The sequence below is a fragment of the Cryptomeria japonica genome, chromosome 8 (genome assembly GCF_030272615.1).
Source record: "Cryptomeria japonica chromosome 8, Sugi_1.0, whole genome shotgun sequence".
NCBI classification, from domain to species: Eukaryota; Viridiplantae; Streptophyta; class Pinopsida; order Cupressales; family Cupressaceae; genus Cryptomeria; species Cryptomeria japonica.
The window spans coordinates 701,788,046-701,814,907 of record NC_081412.1 but is presented as its reverse complement, the minus strand read 5'-3'; positions in this window follow the sequence as shown (position 1 = coordinate 701,814,907).

Sequence of the window (26,862 nt, the reverse complement as noted above, 5' to 3'; positions counted from 1 at the left end):
AGGGGTTGTTCAACTGTACTTTGTCATTGTTGGCAAAGGGGGAGAAGTATTCTAAGGAGGAGAAGTATCTGGTATTTAAAATTTTGATGTATGCTCTGATATCTCTATGTGCAAAATAGTTATACATTGTATTGTTAAAGGGATAGTGTATATGCTTAGGGGGAGCAATTTTGCTAATGGCATGATTTTGTTGTAAAACACTTAGATGTCAAAATTTGATTTTCCTAAGTGTTGCCATCAATGCCAAAGGGGGAGATTGTTGGCATTTTTGATAATTATGTTGTGATTGTCATTGATGGACACACACTTGCATTGAGATCATTTTTGTATGTATGAGTTATGCTCAACCGGCAATTGTTCCAACTGGTATGAAGCATTAGACTATTGGCGTTTTGCAGAAAGTGTTTACCGATCTGAAGTGGTATGTTAACCCCAAGCAGTTCGAGGATCTCAAGTGGTACGAAGAATCAAAGCGGAAGAACACATATTTCCCAGTCTTCATTTTGTCAAACTAGCAACCGACATTTTGCTTGAACCGGTATTTTGTATAAACCGGTAATACTTTGTGATAAGTTACCAACCGACATTTTGTGATGAGTTACCATCCACTGATTGTTTGACGGTGCCGACACTTTAATGATGCTTTTTGTGTCGTGTTACCAAATATGTCTAGATGCATTGAACCAAGGGAATTGGATTGTAATCCTATTGGACTGACATGAAATCAGATTCCTTTATAAGGACATCATGTCTAGGGTTTTAGGTTGTTGATGTTGTTGTTGCTGTTGGTGAAGTTGATATTGTTGCTAGGGTTTAAGGTGGTTGAGGAGTCAGAGAGAGTATGAATGTGTAGAAGACTAAAGTAATGCATGAATGCATTATAAAAGAGCTATCAAGGATCTAATCAAGCAATCTGTGCTATTTGTTAGATCACTCACTTGTTGATTACTCACATCTTCGACAAGTCTGTAGCCCTTAACCGGGTAGGCCCAAAAGCCTTTTGTAAATCCTCTAACAAGGTGGTTCACATCTATGGATCTAAAATCCTCTAGCAAGGTAGTCTTTAATCGGACTTATCTCCTAACAGAGATTGACATTCCTAATAGGATCAGTTCTGGTAAAGAACATTGTAAGACCTTAACCAGTCTGGTTCCTATTCTGCAGATAGTTACTTGTGAGTTCCATCTCACCGTGGTTTTTCCCATTTGGGTTTCCATGTCAAAATCTCATGTGTTATGGTGTTTTTGCTTTTGTGGGTGAATGCATTATTTACTATTTGGTTTGCATGTGTGCTAACTAGTTTTTCTGCTAAACTGTTTTACCAGTTTATAGTTAGTCTTGCAAAGTGTTTAAGTGCAAAGATTATTGATATACCAATTCACCCCCCCCTCTTAGTATTCATCAGGTGAAAGCTCTAAAAACTGCAAACAATCATGATCACAGTAAACCGGTAAGACAACCTAACACCTACAAATTTAATGGGAAATGCTTTAATTGTAACAAGTATGGTCATAGAGAAAATCAGTGTAGATCTAGAAACTATCAGAACACTAATGCACCCACTGATCAATGTTCAAAATGCAACAAAATTGGTCATAATTTAGAAAACTGCAGAATGAATGTAAGATGTTATGTTTGTGGAAGATTTGGACACTTATCTAATCAATGTAGAACACATATCGACATAGGATATGGAAAGGTTATTCAAAAAAACAATGTGACTTGTTATGCTTGTAATAGGATTGGACATATTGCAAAATTCTGTAGAAGTAAGGCATCACTGGCAAATAACAAAGGACCCAGTCTGAAAGGTAAAGAGAAGGTTGATGAGGTAAAGCAATAATTTTCAAAACATTGGATTAGAAAGAGAGATCAAAATTTTGATGAGACTATTCCTTCACTAGTAGAACAAAGTATCACTCCACCGGTAGGAGATTCTTCATCTAACTGAAAAGAAACCTTTTGGGGGTATGTCAACTAATTGAAAATCATGCTAGTTTACCCTCGGTTGATGGTAAGAAGATGAATTGCTTCTTTATCGGCAGATGTGTTAAGTTTCACTTAACCAAAAAGCATTTATTGTGGTAATTGAAGGAAAAGACATTATAAAGCAAGTGTTTTTCACTCTTTTTCACTCACCGAGCATCCAAATTTCCTAAGAGCTCAAAAAACCCGAGCGAAGGCATCCAATGAGAAGTGAAGCAAAATATTTGAAGCATCCAAACCTAAAGGTAGATTAAGGTATTTATCAATGGCTTCCTCCTCTACCCCTGAATTCATTGCAAATCCTACTATTATTGAAGTGGTTAAACACCCTAGGCCTGTATTCAAGATCATACCCAAAGTAGCGAAGCATGATGATACCCTAGGTGCATTCTCTAAAATCCCTAAAGGAGTTGAATATGTAGAAGACCCTAGGATATACATACATTGTCATATTGAGGAACTAAGTGCTGATGAAATCATGAATATGTATAAGACTGTCATTTGTGATGAGAATGGTATTGTGAAACCTGAACATAAGATCATAGAAACCCTAGGTTTTGTGGAAATACTTGATATTCCGGATTTCCCTAAGGAAGTTGTGAGGATCATACTTAGTAGAGTTCATGGAGAATTCTTTTGCCTTGATTCTATCCATAAGATCACTAGAGAAGTAGTAAAGGCAGTGACTAGCTTACCTTCCATCGGTAGTAGGCCTGACAAAACTAAGAAAGTTTCAAACAACATTGTGATGACATTAACTGGTGCAACCCATGACCGCAGATCCTTGAGAGTCAATGATGTGAAAGACATAAATGTCAGATTCATTAGCATGATACGAGGATAGAAAACTACACATGCTAATAGATTGAACTCTATTTCTAGTTTATGTATCAAGAGTGCTTATGATATGGTGAATAGTAATGCTAAGATAGATATATGTGAATGGTGGCAGGATGAATTGATTGATAATCTAAAGAAAATTAAAGGTGATAAGAAAGGTACTTTCAGATTTGGTAATCTACTTGTGTGCCTAATGCGATATATTACAAAGGAAGTTCTCGGTATAGGCAGGAAAGAATTTGGTTTTGACATACCGGTAGGTAAAAAACTATTGGATATCTTTACCAACATGGGAACAGATAGGAAAAACAATATAATTGAATATTTCCAAGCATTTAAGGCTAGAATGAAAACAAGGGAAAGGCTACCTCAGAATATTGTTAACAAATATCAGAATGAAATTTGTTTTGTTATTAAGAAAGATGAAATCTGGATGGAGGCAGTGGTTCCTAGAACTGTTTGGGTGATAGAAATGGGTTATGAGGCTGATGTAAACATAATTAAGACATATGCCAAAACCCTACTTGAAGCCCCTAGAGAACCCGAAGAGAAAATATTTGGTAGTGTTGAAACCATTGAGAGCAAATTACAAACACTTAAACAAAGGAAGAAAAGAGAACAATCTATCAGAAAGCATCAAAATAGGTGAAAGAGATCAAGGAAAATATACTGAATATCACCAGAATTAAGGAAAGTGACTTGGAGGGGTTACAACCGGAAGCTCACCTCTCACCGGTTGGAACTTCATCTGACAATGAAATACTAGCTGAGTTTAAGAGAGTAGAAAGGAAAAGAAAACCTTCACCGGCACCCTCTCCTGCACCAAAGGAAACAAGAAGGAAACAACAAGTAGTAAGGCCCCTAGTAAAGAAAATGACACCAAGGAAGAAGAAGGAAAAACAGGTTATCTCTCCTTTAGACAATCTTCTGAATGAAATAACGGATGATGGGAACTTGTCTAATGTTAGTAAATTGTATGATACTTTTACAAATGAGGAAAAGGAAAGCATAGAAAATAGTATCATTCTACACCTAGATATCTATAATAAATTTTTGATAGAGGTTGTAGATGATCTGCCCAGTGACTTGTATAGACGACTTGATGCAAAGAGGCTAGCTATTATGGAATTGGGTAAGAAAATAAAAGTTGAAAAGCTACTTGCTTTACACCCAGTTAAATCAGTAGAAGCAATTGATGATTTAATAAGTGAGGCTAACAGAACAGTATTTTCCAGTGGTCACTGGCATGTATCTTTAATGGCAGGCAGAGTAAATGAAATCACTGAAGAGACAACAGATAAATGGGATCTTCTTTGTGGAGAAAGAGAAGCAAGAAGAACTTAAGAGACCCAAAATTTTTAAGGTATATCAAAAGGATAAGGACAAAGATAAAGGTAAAGGCAAGGTAGGTGGACTACCCAACATAAAAGTAACAGACAATTTGCCACCACCTCCTTCTATTACTCCACCAGCTGAAACTGTTGACACACCGGCAACTGAGGATATGGGACTACACATGAGGATAAAAATCCTTATTCTGAAGTTTAATACATAATGAACATTGATACACAAGAGGTCAATATTGTGGTTGATAAGGAAACCACTGGTGAGAAGAAAGATGTGGCAACTAAGCCACCGGTTGACAATATTGCAGTTGAAACACCAACTGATAATGTTGAGATTGGGGTTGAGACACAACTTGAGCAAACTGAATAATCAGTTGATCCCCTTGTTACTGGAATGGATACTGACGATTCCATTAATACAAACATTGAAAAACCTATAGAGTTAAAGCAACCAACTGATAACACAGAGAAACTAGTTGAGATACCGGCAGTGGACAATACAGAGGTGCATACTGAGAAACCGACAATGAATACCACTAAAACATCATCAGAGAAACTAGCAGTAGAGAGCACAAAGAAACCCACTGAGGTACAAGTTGAGAAACAGGTAGAGAAAAGGGTTGAGTCACAAGTTCATGCAGAGACAGTACCATCGACAACAACTGAGAAGCCTAAGCCTTTGCTGATAGAAATGCAGACACAAACTAGCCTACCAGAGTTCAATACAAGCAAAGAGGTTACTCACACCGGTGAAATGCAGATTGTTAAGGTAGCTGGACAATCATCTGGTTCTTCCATGATAGAATTCAGACCAACTAATGTAACAGAGGTATTATTGGATTCAATTAAGAAAATCACATATTGTAATGCACTAGCATATAAGGCTATTGATGATATCGTTCCTATTCTAAAAGTGATTGCACCGAAGTTCAATGTGGACAATAAAGATTCCTTAAGTCAATTAGACACATTGTCTAAGTATATCACTACTAACATATTGACAGTGGAACAAATAAATGAGGAGACATTTAGAGAGAAAATGCATAAGAAAAAAGAGAAATTCTTTGATGAGACAATAAAGAAGTGCACGGAACACATGGACACCCTCCTACTGGCACTAAGCAAAACAATAATGGAGTTTAGGAATTGTATAGAGACACATGTAAGACTAATATTTTGACAGTGGATATTGATAAGGAGATCAATAAAGTATATACTGAAATAAATGATATAGCTGACAACATCATTGGTTCTTCCGAACCAATATCAGTTATAGAGCAGGAGATAGCAGGTTTTGAGGAGAAACTTGAAAAATTAGAGAATAAAAAGGAAAGAATACAATACAAGGCAAAAGGACTTAAATGTAGACTGAGTCCCAAATTGGATTACCTCATCTCTTTAAGGAAAGAGATATCAGAGGCACTTGTTCAAGGACTGAAGACACCGGAAGAGAAAATGCATCACCTCATCGGTGCCATTCAAAGAACATAGGCAACATTGAAGGACAATGACAAATTCACCGAGAACCTGAATTTTGTATTAGCAGACGTATTTCAGATTGTAACCAACCAGGTACAGGGTTCTAGCTGATAACTACACTCAATTGACATTTTGACAACCTTTGTCGTTGATGCCAAAGGGGGAGTAGTAGAAGAGAAAAATCCAATGACTTAGAGATCATCTGCTCAGGGGGAGCACACAGTTTTGGTAAGATTTTTTGGACTTCAATTTTTGGATACAATTTTGAATTTTTCTCATGGGTGTTGACATCAATGCCAAAGGGGGAGATTGTTGGCATTGCACACTCCAATGAGAACTTTAGGTGATTGAAGGTATTGTCATTGATGGCAACCTTGCAATCCTATGGCACCAGCAGGCACCGACACCGACAGACTCTACACCGGCAGATAGTTCACTGGTAGTGACAAAGATGATTACCGACACCCCAGCCGACATGATTTTGATTATTGTATATTGTATTTAATTGTAATATCTTTTTGTAAGCCGACAAGGTGTATTGTAATAAGACTCATATATAAGTATGAGATCTTGTAGATCATTTAAGATGCGGACATGGTTAGAATATTGCAGAAGTAATGTGAGAATATTAAGGTAGATTTTGGAGTAGGGTTTATGATTATAGTATGACCTTAAACCAGTACTGAACTTGGCATAGCAGATGCTGAACTAAAGCAGTACATCATATTGGATTTGCATAATCCATTTTTGTAAGTCAATGAGACTTCCTTTTGTAATTAAGCAGTGAGCTTTAGGTAGTTGGCCTTCCTGCATGTGCAGCCCCTATTGTAAGTAATATCCATTCATTGGCCAGTGAGTGAATATTGTGGGTCACAAATCCCACCAAGGTTTTTCCCACACCGGGTTTCCTGGTTAAAAACCTTGTGTTATGGTGTGCTTTCTATGTTGTGTTTATTGTTCATATTTACTGCATTAATCTTGTTTATTGGCACACTGTTTTGGAATGCAATTTATTTAATAAGGTCAGAAAATCTATTTACCGGTTAGATACTGATTCACCCCCCTCTCAGTATCTTTGGGAATCCTAACAAGATGTATGTACATGGTTGTGTCTATGGTCTTTATATGCAAACAAGCGAATTGATCTTTTAGTAGTGGAGAAGTGCAAAGAAGTGTTGTTGTGTAGATAGTGTGCTTAACCGAAACTGTGATAAGGCATTTGGAGATGCTATTCTTTTATTTCATGTTATTTGGATTGTTGTCGAATCTTGGTAAGGAAGTGAGCCCTCCTAGGGTTGTAGCCCTTTTTTTATTTCTGATCAATGAGCTCTAGGCAGTGTACCTAAATGCATGTACATTCCCCATTGTAATATTTTCATATACTACTGCATAGTATCATGATATTGTGAGTAGGATCCCACCGTGGTTTTTCCCTTAACCAGGTTTTCCACATCAAAAATTTATGTGTTATGTGTGTTGTTGATGTGGTTCTTATCTTTTCTATTACTATTCTTGATCAGATCTAAAGTTGAGGTTAATTTGTTTAAGTTTGGTGAAAACTAATTCATCCCCCTCTTTCAGTTTTCCTACATTGTTGTTCCCAATAATTGGTATGAGAGCTAGATCCTCTAGAAGGAACTTGACCGCTTGAGGAGATCCAAGATGGAAGCTGTTGTTTTCAAGAAGGAGAGTCTGCAATTTGATGAAACTAATTACTATATGGAAGGACCAGATGGAGTGTCACTTGAGTTGTCTTGGAGAAGATTATTGGAAGATCACAAAGAATGGCTACAATGTTCCTCAGAATGGTCTTGTTATTGCACTTGAGATCAAGGATGTTGAACATAATATAAGAGCTAAAGAAGAATTGTTAAGTGCCCCGACTGATGTAGAGATGACTAATGTGATGCAATTGCAGACTGCACATGAGATTTGGGAGATGCTAGAAACCTTGTATGAAGGAGATAAACATATGAAAGTTTCTAAATTGCAGAGCTTGTAAGGAAAGTATGAGTTACTGAGAATGGGAGAAGATGAGAATATTTCATCCTTTATGGATAAAGTGAATGATCTTGTGCCGAACATCAGATGTTTCGGTGGATTCCTTGAGGAAGATGAGATTGTAGCTAAAGTGTTGAGATCCTTGCCTCCTTATAAACATAAAGTTGTTGCTATTGATGAGATCCAGACTATGACAACTATGACAAGAGATATGTTGGCTGGTAAGCTTACTGCTTTTTAATTGAGTGAACTTGGTGAGTCACATGGCAAATCTAAGACTGCATTCAAACCTACTATATCTGAGAAGCAAAAGTATGATCTAGGAGAGAGTTCAACTAGGGTTTTCAGATATGAAAGGGAAATGAGAGAGATGGAAGAACATGAAAGATAATTGGAAGAGCTTGAAGCACTTAAAGCCAGAATATTGCCTAAAGGAGCTGGTAAGTATGAAGGGAAGTTACCTTTGAAAAAAAAATTATGCAATAAGATTGGTCATTTTTCTTCTAGGTTTCCTGAAAGAGTAGAAAGAGTGTCAAAGTTTGATAAGCCTTACAAGCCTAACTGCAAGTATAGATATCAGAAGAAATGTTATTTTGTTGCTGATGAAGGTGTGATAGATGATGAGTCTGACAAAGGGAATTCAGAAGATGAATTTGTGTTCATTTCTATCAAGGAAGATGATCCGGTACCTATTGGTTCTACAAGTTGTATTGTTGAAGATACAGATTTGGCTTCTAAGATTGAAGAGAAAGATGAATGGGTGATTGACAGTGGTTGTTCACATCACATGATAGGTGATAAAGGTAAATTTGTGAATATGCAGAAGTATGATGGAAGTGTAGTAAGATTTGGAGACAATAAAGCTTGTGTAATTCATGGTAGAGGTTCTATTTCTCTTGATGGTAAGCATAATACCGATGATGTTTTGTATGTTGAATGTTTTAAGCATAATCTTTTGAGTGTCAGACAAATGGTTGATAAGGGATATGATTTGCAATTCAATAATGGGAAATATAAGACCTTGAATAGCTCCGATATAGAAATTGCATTAGAAACTAAAACTAAAGGTAATATCTTTCATCTAAATGCCGATGTGAAAAGTTGTTTGATTGCTCAGATTGATGAGAGTTGGTTATGGCATAGGAGAATGTGTCATGTTAACTTTGATTGCATGATTAAGATAAGTTCTACTCAAGTTGTTAGAGATCTACCTAAGATAGTAAATCCTACTAATCTGGTGTGTAAAGAATATCAATTGGGAAAGCAAATAAGAATTTCATTCAAGAGCAAACTGTATTCATCTGATGGGTTATTAGATCTTGTGCATATTGATTTATGTGGACCTTATAGGGTGAGAAGCTTACAGGGTGAAAAATACTTTATGTTGCTCATTGATGACTATTATAGAATGATGCAGGTCACTTTTCTAAGGGAGAAATATCAAGCACTGGAAAAATTCAAAATATTGAAAGCTAGAGTGGAGACAGAGACACGATTGAAGCTAAAGTGTCTAAGGTCTAACAAAGGAGAATAATTAACTTTCAATGAGTTTAATTCCTTTTGTGAAGAGCATGGAATTAGAATAAAATTATCTACTCTATGAACCCCTCAGCAGAATGGAGTTGTTGTAAGGAAGAACAAAACTATTTTGGATGCTGCTAGAACTATGATTATTGAAAGGAATGTTTCACATATCTATTGGAGAGAATGATAACTCAATGATGAACGAATAGTACCAAACTGGCACTGAGAGGGGGGGTGAATCAGTATAGACAAAATACTGTCCAAAACCGGTTTGACAACAAATACTCCAAACGACTGGCAAGCAGTGACACTGGTTTAAACAGAGTGTAACCAGTAAGACCCAGAACAACTAAAACAATCATAAACCAGTTACTCACTTAGATTTCCTCTTAGCTCAATACTATAGTACCATTACACCCTCATGCATGAACAAGTAAACTATCATTAGATCTTCACAATAGTTAGTTCAATATGTTTTATAGACAGGCATAAAACACAGAACCATCATATGCTTAACAGGTAATAACAAAGCATCACAAGATAAACGCATCACACATGACATACATATTTTTCACATGGAAACCCAACTGGGAAAAACCACGGTGGGGATGAATACCCTCAAGCTGCTTTTTGAACTCTTTAGAAGTTTTCTCTGTTAGGAGCCTTGTCCGGTTAAAGACATTACAATAGGTTCTGCTAGGAACCGATCCTGTTACGGATCACCTGGTTAAGGGATGGCTATAATACCTAGTTAAGGGTTAAACCCGGTTAAGGTTACCTTGTTAGAGGATTTCAAGAACTCAATAGCTAAAGGATCTCCAGAGCTCTATAGCTTCCCAGAACTCAATAACTTCGAGTTACCCTGTTAAAGGATTTGTATCAAGCTGGTTAAGGCTACCCTGTTAAGGGATTTCACAACTGTTGAAGTGGTTAAAGATCAACAGGAATTACAATGATCTGATAATAACACTCAATGCTAATGCAGATCTGTTTTGGCTCCTCTTCACCTTCTACACATTCACTTGGCAGGTATCTCTTCTCTCTTTTGGTCTAGCAAGAATCATGTAGCACTTCCCTTGGATACACACATACAACTTTTGCCAACAACTTTACAAAGAAACACAACATCGACTTTATAGGAAACAGATAGGTCGGTAGCAAAAAAAACTAAACCCTAAACCTGTTAGGTTAAGAAATTCAAATGGTTCAATGCTAACTGTTGAATCATACTGCATTAAATGCAACAATCTTGAATTGATCTCAAGACATTCTCCATCGTCCATTATCCACTGATTTCATGGCGGCTGATAACCCATCATGCGTTATCACCATTTAACAAACTTCATACATTCCCAAGGTAGATAGGGATAGTCTTCTTCATGCAAGATCCTTCATGTACACAGGGCTTGCGTGGCAACATGATCTGTTCTTCGTTATAATGCTAACTTGTCACACAAAGATCACTAATTGAGTCACACAGGCTTGAGGTACTCCAATCAGAAATCCTGAAGTGGAAACTACCTACCAACCGGTAGTCATACAATGCTTCCATGTGTCGGTTCCCATAACTACATGTCGGTTCACTTTGAGCAAATATACCACTTCACTTTGGCATTTATACCAGTTCACACATATGCCGGTTCTCTCTTCCCACCTATCACATATGCCGGTTCTCTCTTCCCACATATCACATATGCCGGTTTACTTCATATCACATATTGACATCAATGACAACATACAATATCATTATGTCCTTATACCGGTTCACATAATGGCAACAATCTCCCCTTTGGCATTGATGGCAATATACAAAGATATCTCTCCGCTTCACATCTTCTCCCCCATTTTCTGCAGATATCTTTTTCGCTTCACTCCTTCTCCCCCTTTGACAATAATACCAAAGTGGAGGCACAAGCATCCCTATTCCATTATGCTACTCCCCCTGAGGAGTAGCATCCTTCAACACATCAATCAACAAAAATTTGACTATGCAATACCTGACTGATGTGGAACAAATACTTTTAGTTCACCTCCCGAAGGGGCAGTACCCCCAATTCACCTCTTAAATGCACAAATGTAGTCTTTGGGAGAGGCTTGGTGAATATGTCTGCTAACTACTCCTTACTGGAAACATGTTCCAGTGCAATCTCTTTATTTTGAACCTTTTCCCTCAAGAAATGACACTTAAGCTCAAAATGCTTGGTTCTAGAATGTAAAACCGGATTCTTTGAAATATTGATAGCACTTGTGTTATCACAGAATATACTTACCGGTTCAGATAGAGGGATTTTGAAGCCATTTAAAACATGCTTCATCCAGATTGTCTGAGTGCAATTCATGAAAGCTGCAACATACTTTGCTTCCACTGTAGACTAAGAGATACAACTCTGCTTTTTACTCATCCATGAGACCAGTCTACCACCGAGAAAGAATGCACCACTGGTTGTGCTTTTCTGATGATCCACATTACCTGCCCAATCAACATCTGTGAATACTTTTAGAATGAAATCATTGCTATATGGGTACCACAATCCATAGTCAACTGTTCCCTTCAGATACTTAAGAATCCACTTGACTGCAACCAAGTGGGATTCTCTTGGACTTTTCTGGAACCTTGCAATAATACCAATTGCATGTGCAATATCCGGTCTGCTATGCACTACATAATACAACTTACCAATCATTGATCGGTATTCTTTCTCATCAACCAGTGCAGAATCATCCTCTTTTGACAATTTGCAACCGGTCACCATCGGTGTACCAACCGGTTTGCTATCTTCCATGCCAAAGGTCTTCAACACCTCTTTGACATATTTAGATTGAGTGATAAAGATTCCATCTTTCATCTGTTGGATCTGTAGTCCAATGAAGAACTTAATCTCCCCTATGAGTGACATCTCAAACTCTTTCTTCATCTCATCAGCAAACTCATGACTCATCTTGTCATCTCCACCAAAGATAATGTCATCAACAAAAACCTCACAAATCAGGATCTGATCTCCTTTAGACTTTAAGTAGATATTACTATCTTCACTTTTTCTCTCAAATCCAATCATCACAAGATGGGAATGTAGACGTTCATACCATGCTCTAGGTGCCTGCTTTAGACCATATAAGGCTTTATGTAGCCTGCACACCATATCACTGTCTTCAAATAGGGAAAACCCATCCGGTTGCTCTATATACACATCCTCTTCAAGTACACCATTTAGGAATGTAGATTTTACATCCATTTGATATACCTTGAATCCTTTAAAAGTTGCATATGCAAGAAGCATATGAACTCCTTCCAATCTGGCTATGGGAGCAAAGGTTTCTCCATAGTCTTCTCCTTCTTCTTGAGCATATCCTTTGCACACCAATCTGGCTTTATTCCTAATTACTATGCCATCCTCATTCAGCTTGTTTTTGAACACCCATTTGGTGCCAATGACATTTTTATGCTCTGGTCTGGGTACCAAGGACCATGTACCATTTTTCTCGATCTGGTCAAGTTCCTCTTCCATTGCCTTGATCCAGTCTTCATCTTTATGAGCCTCTTTGAATGATTTAGGCTCAAATTCAGAGATCATACATGAGTTTTCTCTGATATTTCTTCTTGTAAGGATTCTTGCATCCTTATCTCCTATGATCTTCTTAGGATCATGATTCAACTTGACATACCGAGGAATGGTCTTTACTAGTTCTTCTTGCTTTTCCTCTTCATCCTCATCTTCATTAGTATCAGCATTCACCAGTTCAGAAACACTGTTACTGGTACTTGGTTGACTGGCAACCGGTTCCCAGAAGGTTGCAACCGGTTCATTTACAGCTTGCTCACTACCAGTTTCCTCAGTTTTCTCAGAGGATTCATCAACTCTTACATTGATACTTTCCATAATTCTCTGAGTCCTATTGTTGTAACATTTGAGAGCTTTACTCTTGGTGGAATATCCTAAGAATATTCCCTCATCACATTTAGCTTCAAATTTGCCCTGATGTTCACTCCTCTTGATGTAACATTTGCTACCAAATGCCCTAAAGTAGCTAACCATAGGTGTCTTACCGGTCCAATACTCATACGGAGTTTTGTCCTTACCTTTCTTGATGAGTACCCGGTTCATTGTGTAGACTGCAGTGCTCACCACTTCTCTCCAAAAGATGTGAGCTACCTTTCCTTGAATCAACATGGTTCTAGTTGCTTCAACCATAGTCCGGTTATTCCTCTCTACTAGGCCATTCTACTATGGAGTCTGGGGTGCAGACAGTTGCCTCTTGATGCCAAATTCTTCACAATACTTGTTGAATTCACCGAAAGTGAATTCCCCTCCTTGATCAGTTCTGAGACACTTGATCCTTTTACCACTTTCCTTCTCCACTAATGCTCTAAAAGCTTTGAATTTCACAAAGGCTTCAGACTTGTCTTTCAAGAATGTGACCCACATCATTCTTGAGCAGTCATCAGTGAGAATCATGAAGTACCTATCACCCTGCACACTCCTAGTTTTCATAGGACCACACAAATCAGTATGCATAGGATCAAGCAAGTTGTCAGCAGTGAAATATTTACCTTTAAAGGTTGAGGAAGACATTTTCCCCAATTGACACTCTCTACACAAGGTATTATCCATTTTGCTTAGCATTGGCAACCCTCTAACCGCCTTGATCTTACTAGCCTTCACAATGTTATCAAAGTTTACATGGCAGAGTCTCCTATGCCATATCCAACTATCATCAAACTTAGCCATAAGACATGTACTTATATTTGAGTTCGGATGAACTAGGTTACCTTTGGTCTGCATGCCGGTGGCCACCAATTCACCATCTTTTCCTTTGATTCTGCAGACTCCATTCTTGAATTCTAGAGTGAGGCCACTATCATTTAGCTGGGCAACACTCAGAAGATTGTGTCTTGAGACCATCAACCCAGTACACATTGTCAGCACTACTCTTTCCATTCAGAGAGATGGACCCTTTTCCTTTGATCATGCATGGTGCATCATTGCCAAAGAGAACCACACCGCCATCATACTCCTCCAAGGATAGAAACTTGCTCCGATCACCTGTCATATAGTGAGAACAGCCACTATCAATGATCCACTCATTGGAATTATCAAACCGGGAGACAAGAGCCTTCTTGTCTGCCACATCTTCCTTTACAACAACAAACACAATGTCTTCATTCTCTTCATCTTTTGATTCCTCATCTGTGACACCTTCATCAACTGCCACAAAACAGTTTCTCTGATTTCCTCCTTTGAATTTCCTAAACCTTTCTGGTTTGTCCTTGTTATCGCCATTAGGACAGTTTATAGCAATATGTCCTATCCGGTTACAAGAAAAGCATTTCAAAGGTAGCTTACCTTTGTATTTACCGGTTCCTTTAGGAAGCTTCCTGGCAAGGAGAGATTCAAATGCCATCAGAATCTCCTCATCATTCATTTCTCTGCTTTGTCTAGGTTCACCACTAGTGCTAGCTTCTTTTCCTTTTCTGGATGGTATAGCAGAGGCTTTAAATGCTGATTCAATCTTTTGAACACTGCCATCAAAACTATTTAGCTCATAGGCTGTTAACTTGGCTATGATGGAGTCCAAGATACCTTAGTCTTGTCTATTGATCTCAGCTCCTGAATAACAGCAACCCTTATTGCATAGACCAACAACAGGGCTCTTAGGACTTTGCTTACCACAATGGAATCTTCTATTTTACCACTTGCACTCTTGATTTCTCCAACAACTATTTTGATTCTTATTCGATACTGTCGGATGGTCTCACCTTCAACCATCTGCATATCTTCAAACTTCCCTCTTAGGCTTTCTTCCTTACCTTGTTTTACATGTTCATCACCACTATAGATATTTTCAAAAGCATCCCATAACTCTTTGGGATTTACCTTGTCCTAAACATCAATAAACTCAATGTCAGACAGACTACTAATAAGGGCTTCCATGACTTGCCCATTTTCTTGTATCTCTCTCTTTTGGTCATCACTGAGAGCACCGGTAGGGACAACATAGACATTCTCAACATAACTCTAGTGTTGAGCACCCATGCTTCTGATGAATATCTTCATCCTATCTTTCCATATACCAAAATTTTCTCTGTTAAACTTTGGACCTTCCCTCTTCATCATTTGACTAGGATCTTTACCTCAAGCAGTTAAGCTTACAACACAGAGGACCTAGAGGGCTCTAATACCAATTGATAACTCAATGATGAATGAATAGTACCAAACTGGTACTGAGAGGGGGTGGTGAATCAGTACAGACAAAATACTGTCCAAAACCGGTTTGACAACAAATACTCCAAATGACTGGCAAGCAGTGACACTGGTTGAAACAGAGTGTAACCAGTAAGACCCAGAACAACTAAAACAATCATAAACTAGTTACTCACTTAGATTTCCTCTTAGCTCAATACTATAGTACCATTACACCCTCATGCATGAACAGGTAAACTATCATCAGATCTTCACAATAGTTAGTTCAATATGTTTTATAGACAGGCATAAAACATAGAACCATCATATGCTTAATAGGAAATAACAAAGCATCACAAGATAAAAGCATCACACATGACACACATATTTTTCACGTGGAAACCCATCTGGGAAAAACCACGGTGGGGATGAATACCCACAAGCTGCTTTTTGAACTCTTTAGAAGTCCGCTCTGTTAGGAGCCTTGTTCGGTTAAAGACATTACAATAGGTTCTGCTAGGAACCGATCCTGTTAGGGATCACCCGGTTAAGGGATGGCTATAATACCCAGTTAAGGGTTAAACCCAGTTAGGGTTACCTTGTTAGAGGATTTCAAGAACTCAATAGCTAAAGGATCTCCAGAGCTCTATAGCTTCCCAGAACTCAATAACTTCGAGTTACCCTGTTAAAGGATTTGTATCAAGCCAGTTAAGGCTACCCTGTTAAGGGATTTCACAACTATTGAAGTGGTTAAAGATCAACAGGAATTACAATGATCTGATAACAACACTCAATGCTAATGCAGATCCGTTTTGGCTCCTCTTCACCTTCTGCACATTCACTTGGCAGGTATCTCTTCTCTCTTTTAGTCTGGCAAGAATCATGTATCACTTCCCTTGGATACACACATACAACTTTTGCCAACAACTTTAGAAAGAAACACAACATCGACTTTATAGGAAATAGACAGGTCGGTAGCAAAAAAAACTAAACCCTAAATCTGTTAGGTTAAGCAATTCAAACGGTTGAATCCTGACTGTTGAATCATACTGCATTAAATGCAACAATCTTGAATCGATCTCAAGACATTCTCCATCATCCATTATCCACCGATTTCATGGCGGCTGATAATCCATCACTCATTATCACCGTTTAACAAACTTTGCACATTCCCAAGGTAGATAGGGATAGTATTCTTCATGCAAGATCCTTCACGCGCACAGGGCTTACGTGGCAACATGATCTGTTCTTCGTTATACTGCTAACTCATCACACAAAGATCACCGATTGAGTCACACAGGCTTGAGGTACTCCAACCAGAAATCCTGAAGTGGAAACTACCTACCAACCGGTAGTCATACAATGCTTCCATGTGTCAGTTCCCATAACTACATGCCGGTTCACTTTGAACAAATATACCGCTTCACTTTGGCATTTATACCAGTTCACACATATGTCGGTTCTTTTTTCCCACATATCACATATTCCGGTTCACTTCATATCACATATTGACATCAATGACAACATACAATATCATTATGTCCTTATACCGGTTCATATAATGCCAACAGAGAATTTGTTGGCACTGTTGTGTAAACATTCAATTGGGTGCATATAAAAGGTGATTCTAGTAAGACTCCTTATGAGTGATGGTTTTGTCATGTTCCTACAATTAGATATTTCAGAATCTTTGGAAGAAAATATTATATTAAAAGAGATGAGGATATAGGAAAAATTGATGCAAGATGTGGTGAAGGAATCTTTTTGGGATATTCTACTAAGAGAAAAGCCTACTAGTGTTACAACAAAAGACTGAGAAAAATAGTGGAAAGTGTGAATATGAAGGTTGATGACAGTCATGAGAAGCAAATCAAAGCATGTGGATATGAATATGATGATCAGGATGTTACTTCAAAGAAAGTGTAGACTCCGAGCATGAAACAGAGTGATCTGGAAGAGAGAATAAATCAAGATGTTGTTGGTGCTGAAGAATTTTGAGAGATTGAAAACCAAAACAATAAGAAGACTCCTAGGTATGTAAGATTAAATCATTCAGAGAATTAGATTATTGGTGATAAAAATAAAGGTGTGATGACTAGGAGAAGAATTGTTGCTGAAGTGACATGTTTGATTTCCAAAATTGAGCCTAAAGATGTTGCTAAATCTTGTAAAGATGAAAATTGGGTAAAAGCTATAGAAGAAGAGATAAATCAGATTGAGAAGAACAATACATCAGAACTTGTTTTGAGACCTAAGGACAAGAATGTAATTGGTACTAAATGGGTGTTCCGGAATAAGCTGAATGAAGATGGAGAAGTTGTAAGAAACAAAGAAAGACTGGTATGTAAGGGATATTCACAAATGGAAGGTAATGATTTTGAGGAGACTTTTGCTCTGGTAGCTATAATTGAAGTTGTTAGATTATTTCTTGCATATGTTGCTCATAATAAATTCAAGGTATACTAGATGGATGTGAAGTCATCCTTTTTGAATGGTGAATTGGAAGGGAAGTCTACATTGAGCAACCAAATGGATTTTCATTGACAGATGAAGAAGACATGGTATGCAAATTGAAGAAAGCATTGCATGGACTTAAACAAGCCCCTAGAGCTTGGTACGCTAGATTGGATAGGTATTTGATGAAGTTGGAATTTTGTAAAGGTACTATTGATAGTTATTTATATTTCAATATGTATAATGATAATATTTTGATTGTTGAAGTCTTTTTTGATGACTTTTTTTTGGAGGAGATGATGATATGAGTAAGAAGTTTTCTAATGATATGCAAAAAGAATTTGAGATGTCTATGATAGGTGAGATGAAATTATTTCTGGAATTACAAATTACACAGATTGATAAAAACATTTTCATATCTCAATCAAATTATGTAAAGGAATTGCTAAGGAAATTTGGGCTATATGATTCCAAATCTGTTGGAACTCCTATGGTGACTGGATGCAAGATGACAAAATATGATGAATCTCTGAAGGCAAATCAAACCCTATATAGATCTATGGTTGGTGGACTACTATATTTGACTCGGATGAAACCTGGCATTATGAATGTTGTATGTCTTGTTGTAAGATTCTAGGCTAATCCTAAGGAAATTCATGTTATTGCTATGAAGAGGATATTCAGATGTTTGAAGGGAATAGTTGATTATGGTTTGTGGTATCCGAAGAATGATGATTTCATTTTAAGTGCTTATATAGATGTTGATTGGGCAGGTGATGTTGATGACTGAAAGAGCACTATCGGTGGAGCATTCTTTTTGGGAAAGAGGTTGATTTCTTGGGAAATTAAGAATCAAGACGCTATTTCCTTGAATGATATGCAGAGATTGTTATGTAATCCAACGGTCATACTTGAACTGATTTGTTTTTAATCTCTATGAGAGAATTAGGTTTTTGTTGTGTTATCGACCTAATTGATTTGTTTATAAGATCAATGAGTTGTTTTTGTTTAGTGTGTTGGCAAAGTTGAATTGAGTGTGTGGTTGTCAAACCGGATGATGTATCTGCAATTTGAGTAAAAGAAGATAAGAGCATGAAAAGGATTTGAACAAGCAAGTGAAGTTCTATTTCTAACAGATCAACAAACTCCTATTATTTTCTAACAATTACAATAGTAAAATCCCCTAACCAGGTAAGCTCTAAGAAGCTTTGTGTTATTCAAATCCTCTAACCAGGTGATCCATTAGCTTGGATTCTAATCTTTTACAAAGGTCACTCCTCATAGGGTATTGCTTCTAACAAGGCATTATAGTCAATCCCTTAACCGGGTGGTCCCTAACAGGATATGTTCTTAACATGACTTTTTTGTAAAAGCTTTGATAGGCTTGGCTCCTAATAGGGTGAACTTCAGAAGAGTTCAGATAGTTATCTTGTGAGTCTCATCTCACCGTGGTTTTTCCCGTTTGGGTTTCCACATCAAAACTATTGTGTCAACTGGTGAATGTTTTTGTGGTTATGTTTCTATGGTTGAATTGCTTAACTACTTATTTCACTTTGATAAGTTATGTTAACTGGTAACAATCTGAAATAAGGTTTTACTTATGTCAAGTAAATGTATTTGAATGATTGTGAGTTTCAATTTGTTTACTATTATCTATTGTAATAGTCAACCGGTTTATCTTGACAATTTTATTCTGACAAAGATATTGCATTTATAGTTTAGTGGTTTAACTTGTCAGTTTTAAAGTTTACTTGAGAGGTTATTTCTGATTAAGGTGAAAGTTTATCAATTTTTCTTTCTACTAATTCACCCCCCTCTCTCAGTAGTTGACCGGATCCTTATCCTTTCATCATACCATCAATTGGTATCAGAGCTCTTCTCAAGTCCTCTAAGATCTAAGCCTAACATCTTGAGGTAAAGATCTTGTTGAACATGATGAAGAAGGAAGGTTCGAAGTTTAATAGAGAAAACTACAGAATATGGAGTGACAAAATGCAAATTTAAATCAAGAGTCTTGGAAATTAATACTGGGAACATGTTAATACTCAATATGTTGCACCTAGTGGGATTATGACTGATGATCAGAAGAAAGAGCAACAAGAAAACAACCAAGTGCTAGAGGCTATTATCAGTTCTTTGTCTCATGCAGAATATGTTGATGTCCATGGTCTGGAGACTGCATATGAGGTATTAAAGAAACTTGAAGAGATTTACAGTGGTGATGAACATGTGAAGATTGCCAAGGAAGAGAGTTTAAGAGGGAAGTTTTATGATATGTGGATGGTTGAAGGTGAGAATATCCAACAATATGGTCAGAGGATAAAAGAAATAGTTGGAGAGATCAAGAGTGGTGGTGGTAAAATGGATGATGCCATAGTAGTTAGTAAGGTGTTGAGAACCCTGCTATCGGTCTACACTATCCAAGTTGCAGCCATTCAAGAGCTAAAATCTATTGACAAAACCAAGGTAACCCTTGACTCCATCATTGGTAAGCTTACTGCTTTTGAATTAAATGATTATGATGGTAGTGTTCAGAAATCTGAGTCAACATTTAGAGCTTCTGTTTCTAACCCATCTATGAGGAAAATTAGATATGTTAGTCACTGTCATGAATCTAGATCCATCAGATAAATTGACGATGAAGACAGTTTGGTTGAGCTTGAAGCATTGTTGGCCAAGTGATTGCCCAGAGGTACCGGAAAATACAGAGGTAAATTACCTTTGAAATGTTTTGCTTGCAACAAGATTGGACACATAGCTACTAACTGTCCTAATGGTGATAATGAGCACAAGCGAGAGAAATTAAAGAAGTACAAGGGAAAAGGAAAAAGAGATTGTCTTATTGTAGTTGATGGTGGTATCACTGATGAGGAATCTGAAGGTGATGCTAATGAAGACATTGTCTTTGTAGCCATTAAAGAGGAGACATCTGATGAGAAAGATTTAGTTTCTCACATGGATAATTCTAATGATTGGATCATTGATAGTGGTTGCTCACATCACATGACCAGTGACTGGAGCAAATTTCTTTCTTTGAAGGAATTTGATGGCAGAGTTGTAAGATTTGGTAATGACTCACCCTGCATGGTTAAAGGTAAGGGAACTATTTCTCTTAATGGAAAGAGCAGTGCAGATGATGTCTACTGGGTTGAAGGTCTAAAACACAATCTTTTGAGTGTTGCTCAACTCAATGACAAAGGATACCCATTGGAGTTTAAGAATGATATGTGCAAAATCTATGGGAGCAAAGGTGAACTGATTACAATCGGCAAGTAGACTAAAGGTAACATGTTTCACCTGAATCCTAAAGTCAACAACTTCTTAATTGCTAAAACAGATGATTGTTGGCTTTGGCATAGGAGATTTTGTCATTTGAATTTTGACAACATTTTTAAAGTGAGTAAGTCCAAAACCGTGAGAGGTTTTCCTCAGTTAGACAAACTGGTTAATGCTCTATGTAAGGAATGTCAGTTGGGAAAGATGACATCCTCAACTTTTAAGAGAAACTCTTTTTCAGCAGAGCATCTGTTAGATTTGGTTCATATAGACCTATGTGGACCAATAAGGACTAAAAGTATTCAAGGTAATAGATATTTTGTGATCTTCACTGATGATTGCTCAAGGATGATGTGGGTCACATTCTTGAAAGATAAAATAGAGGCATTTGGTAAATTCAAGGCATTCAGGGGCCTTAGCTGAAAAGCAGAGTGGTAAGAAGATAAAGTGTCTGAGGAATGATCAAGGCAGTGAATTTACTTCTGAAGAATTCACTAGATATTGAGAAGAAAATGGTATCAAATGACAAATTTTTGCACCAAGGACACCACAACAGAATGGTATTGCAAAGAGGAACAACCGGTTAGTTGTTGAAGCTACTAGGATGATGTTGATGCAAGGAGGTGTTGCTAAAACCTTTTGGAGAGAAGCTGTCAGCACAACTATCTACATAATGAACAAGATTTTGGTAAAAAGAGGTAAAGATAAGACTCCTTATGAATACTGGTATGGTAGATCACCTAATGTTGGCTATTTCAAGATATTTGGTAGCAAATGTTTTATTAAGAGAGGTGACTATATTAGCAAGTTTGAGGCCAAAAGTGATGAAGGTATATTTCTTGGTTATTCCACCAACAGTAAGGCCTACAAATGTTATAACAACCAGACATAGAGAATCATTGAGAGTGCTGATGTTCAAGTGGATGAGTATCTTGAAGTCTCGGGAGAAACCAAGGTGGAGGAAAAGGATGAAGATCCTTGCATTTTGTTTTTGGAGCCAGAATCTGTGAAACTTGAAACCGGTAAAGCAAATAGTGATGTACTAGTTCAACCAGAATAGGTAGACTCAGAAGAAGAGGATGATAATGAAGAAGATGAACCTGAAGATAATGATCATGTTATTCTAAGGTATGTGAGACTCAATCACAATCCTGAACAAATTATTGGAGATAAGGATGCTAGAGTACTAACCAGAAGAAGAATTAGAGAAAATTATTGCATGATCTCCACTATTGAGCCTAGAACTGCTAAGGAAGCATTTGGAGATGATCATTGGGTCAAATCTATGGAGGAGGAGCTTGATCAAATTAAGAAGAATAATAAATGGACTCTAGTACCCCGACCAGTGAATAAAAATGTAATAGGTACTAAGTGGGTTTTTAGGAACAAGTTGAATGAAGATGGTGTAGTAGTCCAAAACAAAGATAGATTGGTTTGCAAAGGTTATGCACAAGAAGAAGGAGAAGATTATGGTGAGACTTTTGCACCGGTTGCTAGACTGGAAGGTGTCAGAACTTTACTGGCTTTTGTAGCTCATAAGGGATTCAAAGTATATCAGATGGATGTAAAATCTGTATTTTTGAATGAAATATTGGAAGAAGAAGTATACATTGAGCAGACATATGGTTATGCTTTAACTGATAAAAAGGACATGGTATGTAAGTTGCACAAGGAACTATATGGATTAAAGCAAGCACTGAGAGCATGGTATGAAAGACTTCATTCACACCTGATGAAGATAGGTTTTCAGAGATCCAGTGAGATAGCAACATATATCTCTAATTTGAAGGAGATAAGATATTGGTTAGTGAAGTGTTTGTGGATGATATCATATTTGGAGGAAATGATGACATTAGTAATGACTTTGCAAATGAAATGAAAAGTGAGTTTGAAATGTCTCTAGTGGGAGAGATAAAAAATTCATAGGTTTTCAAATACAAAAAATGAAGAGTGGTATTTTCATTACACACTCTAAGTATGTGAAAGAGGTATTAAAGACATTTGGTATGAGTGACTGTAAATCAGTTGGGACACCAATGGTTACAGGTTGTAAGTTGTCTAAGGAAGATGATGCCGCATTTGTTGATGAAAAAGAGTACAGGTCAATGATTGGAAAATTGCACTATGTTGTTCACAGTAGACTGGATATAGCTCATGCAGTTGGTCTAGTTGCTAGATTTCAGAAGAATCCTAAGGAAACACATTTGATAGCAACCAAGAGGATATTCAGATATTTGAAAGGTATTGTTGACTATGGATTATGGTATCCATATGAAGGAAACTTTGACTTGAAGGTGTACACAGATGCAGATTGGGCAGGTAATATTGATGACCAAAAAAGTACAACCGATGGAGCATTCTTTCTAGGAGGAAGAATTGTTTCATGGAGTAGCAAGAAGTAGAGTTGTATTTCATAGTCTACTGTTGAAGCTAAGTACATTGCTACTTATATGAATTGTACCCAGGCTATCTGGATGAGACACATTTTGGAAGGTTTCAAGATGAAGTTTACAGAACCTGTAAAGATCTTATGTGACAATACCAGTGCCATAAATATTACAAAGAACCCTGTCTTGCATGCATGAACTAAGCACATTGAATTGAAGTATCATTTCTTGAGGGAAAAAGTGCAGAGTAAAAATGTGATCTTAGAGCATGTTTCTACCAAGGAGCAACTTGCAGATATCTTTACTAAACCTTTGCCTAAGATTACTTTTGAGTATCTTAGAAGTCAGCTAGGGGTTGTACCCCTTCATGAGGTCAATTAAGCATGATTTAGATTACATTAGTCCAGGAGCTACTTGAAGAATTTTTTTGTAGAATTGGTGTAGGAGTGGAGTTATTCCATAGGGGGAGCATCAAGTTGTAGATTGTTGATGTTGATTAGTGAGTTTGACATTGCATGTTTTACTTTGAATTTGGCATTGTTGTCAAAGGGGGAGAAGAACTATGTGATTTTTGGAAGTGAAGAATTGTAATGTAAACCAGGATTCCTATTCACAATCACAACAATCAATGGTATTGATATTTGTATTGCCATCAATGCCAAAGGGGGAGATTGTTGGATTTGCATGAAGATTGCATTAATGATTTGTTATGTTGTCATTGATGTCAATAAACCGGTAATTTTATTGTTATAATAATGTTTTGTAATTGGTAGGAAGAGCTAAGTGAAAGGAACTGTAACCGATAGGTAAGTTTGGGGAGTGAACCGGTATTGCTAAGTATTACAGAGTTGAACTGGTAAACCCTACCTGTTATTTTGATAAACCCTAACCGATTAAGTCTAGTAAATCGGTTATATTGGTTTATGATCTGATGATTGGTGTTAATGATTATGACACATATGCATATTGTATGAGGAGAGTTTCAAAGAGTTTTTGGCACGTTGAGTTAATTTTTTTTATCTTGGGAATGAGCATGTATATTGCATGTAATGCAAAGAGCATGATGAGTTACTGAGTTTGATGAACGGTTGAGGCTTTCTTGAATGATGTGCAGAGATGTTATGTAATCCAATGGTCATACCTAAACCAACTTATTTCTAATCTCTATGAGAGAATTACGTTTTTGTTGTGTTACCGACCTAATTGATTTGTTAATAAGGTCAATGAGTTGTTTTTGTTTAGTGTGTTGGGAAAGTTGAATGGAGTGTGCGGTTGTCGAACTGGATGATGTATCTACAGTTTGAGTAAAAGCAGATAAGGGCATGAAAAGGATCTGAACAAGCAAGTGAAGTGCTATTCTAGCAGATCTGCAAACTCCTGTTGTTTTCTAACAATTACAACAGTAAAATCCCCTAACCAGGTGTCATGCCCAAAATTTAGGGCAAAAACGGAACAAATTTTTTTTTTTAAAACTTACTAAATTAATTAACAAGTTCACTCTCGCGACAAACGTTAGTGAAATTTCCATTATTAAATTCGAGCTAATTCTGAAACGACTAAGCAACGATGAATTGTTAAATTTTAAATCGCGTGAGACTAACGGGTTTAATTCTATTTCCGAGAGATATCTAGTCAATAGGTTTATTAAATTAATCAAACTAAAGGATAAAGGAGAGAAATTTTAATTTATCCTCCAATATGACTATATAGTCTTATCAATTTTTTTTTTTTAAATATCTCTTTATAATTTATTCCAAATTAAAATCGGGAATATATAAATATATAAATATATATATATATATATATATATATATATATATATATATATATATATATATATATATATATACATATTTGTATATACATATATATATATATATTTATAATTTAATTACTTATTCAAAATGTTCAAAATTCATTTATATACTTATATATATATTCCCATATATATATATGGAAACATATATATATTTATATTTTACTTATAAGCTGACTATTTTAACTCTAACTCAAAAGCCCTTTTTTTTTAACTTCCTAATTATAACACCATTTTCTTTTCCCAACCCTAATTAGGGTTCTAATTTCCCCACATTAATAATATCTAAACTAAATAATATTTCTTTTATTTTTTTTTTAAAAACCGAACTGCCCTAGCCCCATCTGGGCTAGGGTTTTAACCCATATAATTTTTATTTTTTTTACAGCCAAAGTTCCTTGCTGGGCCGAAGACCCTAACAGCGGCCACGATTTCAAGTTTGTAGGTCACGGGAGTTTTGGGTGGCGGGCTGGCCGCGCGCACCACTGTGTGAGCTCACAGTGGCGCCGCGGCACCACTGTGTGCCCACACAGTGGGCGCCGCTAGCGGTGGCCACACAGTGGCGGCCGTGGCTGTCCACTGTGTGCCCACACAGTGGGAGCCGCAAGCGGCTCCACTGTGTGTGCACACAGTGGGCACCGCGCGGCCGTCCACTGTGCGTACACACAGTGGAGTCCGTGGGGGCCCAAAACATATTATTATTTTTTTTTAATTTTTTTTTTTTAAAAAAATATAACATATAAAAATATATATATATATATATATAAATATATAATTTATATATATATATATATATGTATGTATGTATGTATATATTTATATTTACATAACTTTTATAATCATAGTTAAAAAGATGAAATTTATTTCCATATAAATTTATATATATATTTTTAAAAAAAAAGAGAATTTACATGCAAAATTTTAAACTAAAATAATTAAAGGAAAAAGCATTAAGTTAAATCAGATATATATATATATATATATATATATATATATATATATATATATATATATATATATATATATATATATATATATATATATATATATATATATAATTAATAAACTTTTAAATCAATGCTAACTAAAATACAATTTAGAATACTATTCAAAGATACATTATACTTTTTTTCTGGAAATAAAGAAATTCATTGATTTTTTTCTTCTAATAAATTATTCACATAAAACAACTTTTTCCATTTAAAATATCTAAAAACTTTCAACATTAATAAATTTCTATTTGCCTCAAGTAAAAATATAGGTAAAATCTAAATGAAAACAATTCTTTTATTTTCTTCCAAAATTCAAGAAGCTTTTGCAAGCAACACAAATTAACTTTTCTTTTTCAAATAAACCAGAAGTAGAAATAACAAGCTTTTCTTTTTTAAAACATCTCTAAGATATTCTTCCAATTTACAGAATGTTTTCTCTGAATAGTCACAACAATAAAACTTCAAATCTACTTTCACAAAATACAACTTGCTTCTCTTTTCTATGAATGAGGCATATTTCCTATAACAACTTTAAACAAACATCTGCAACTGAATTCAAGTATCTTCAATAACAATCTTCTG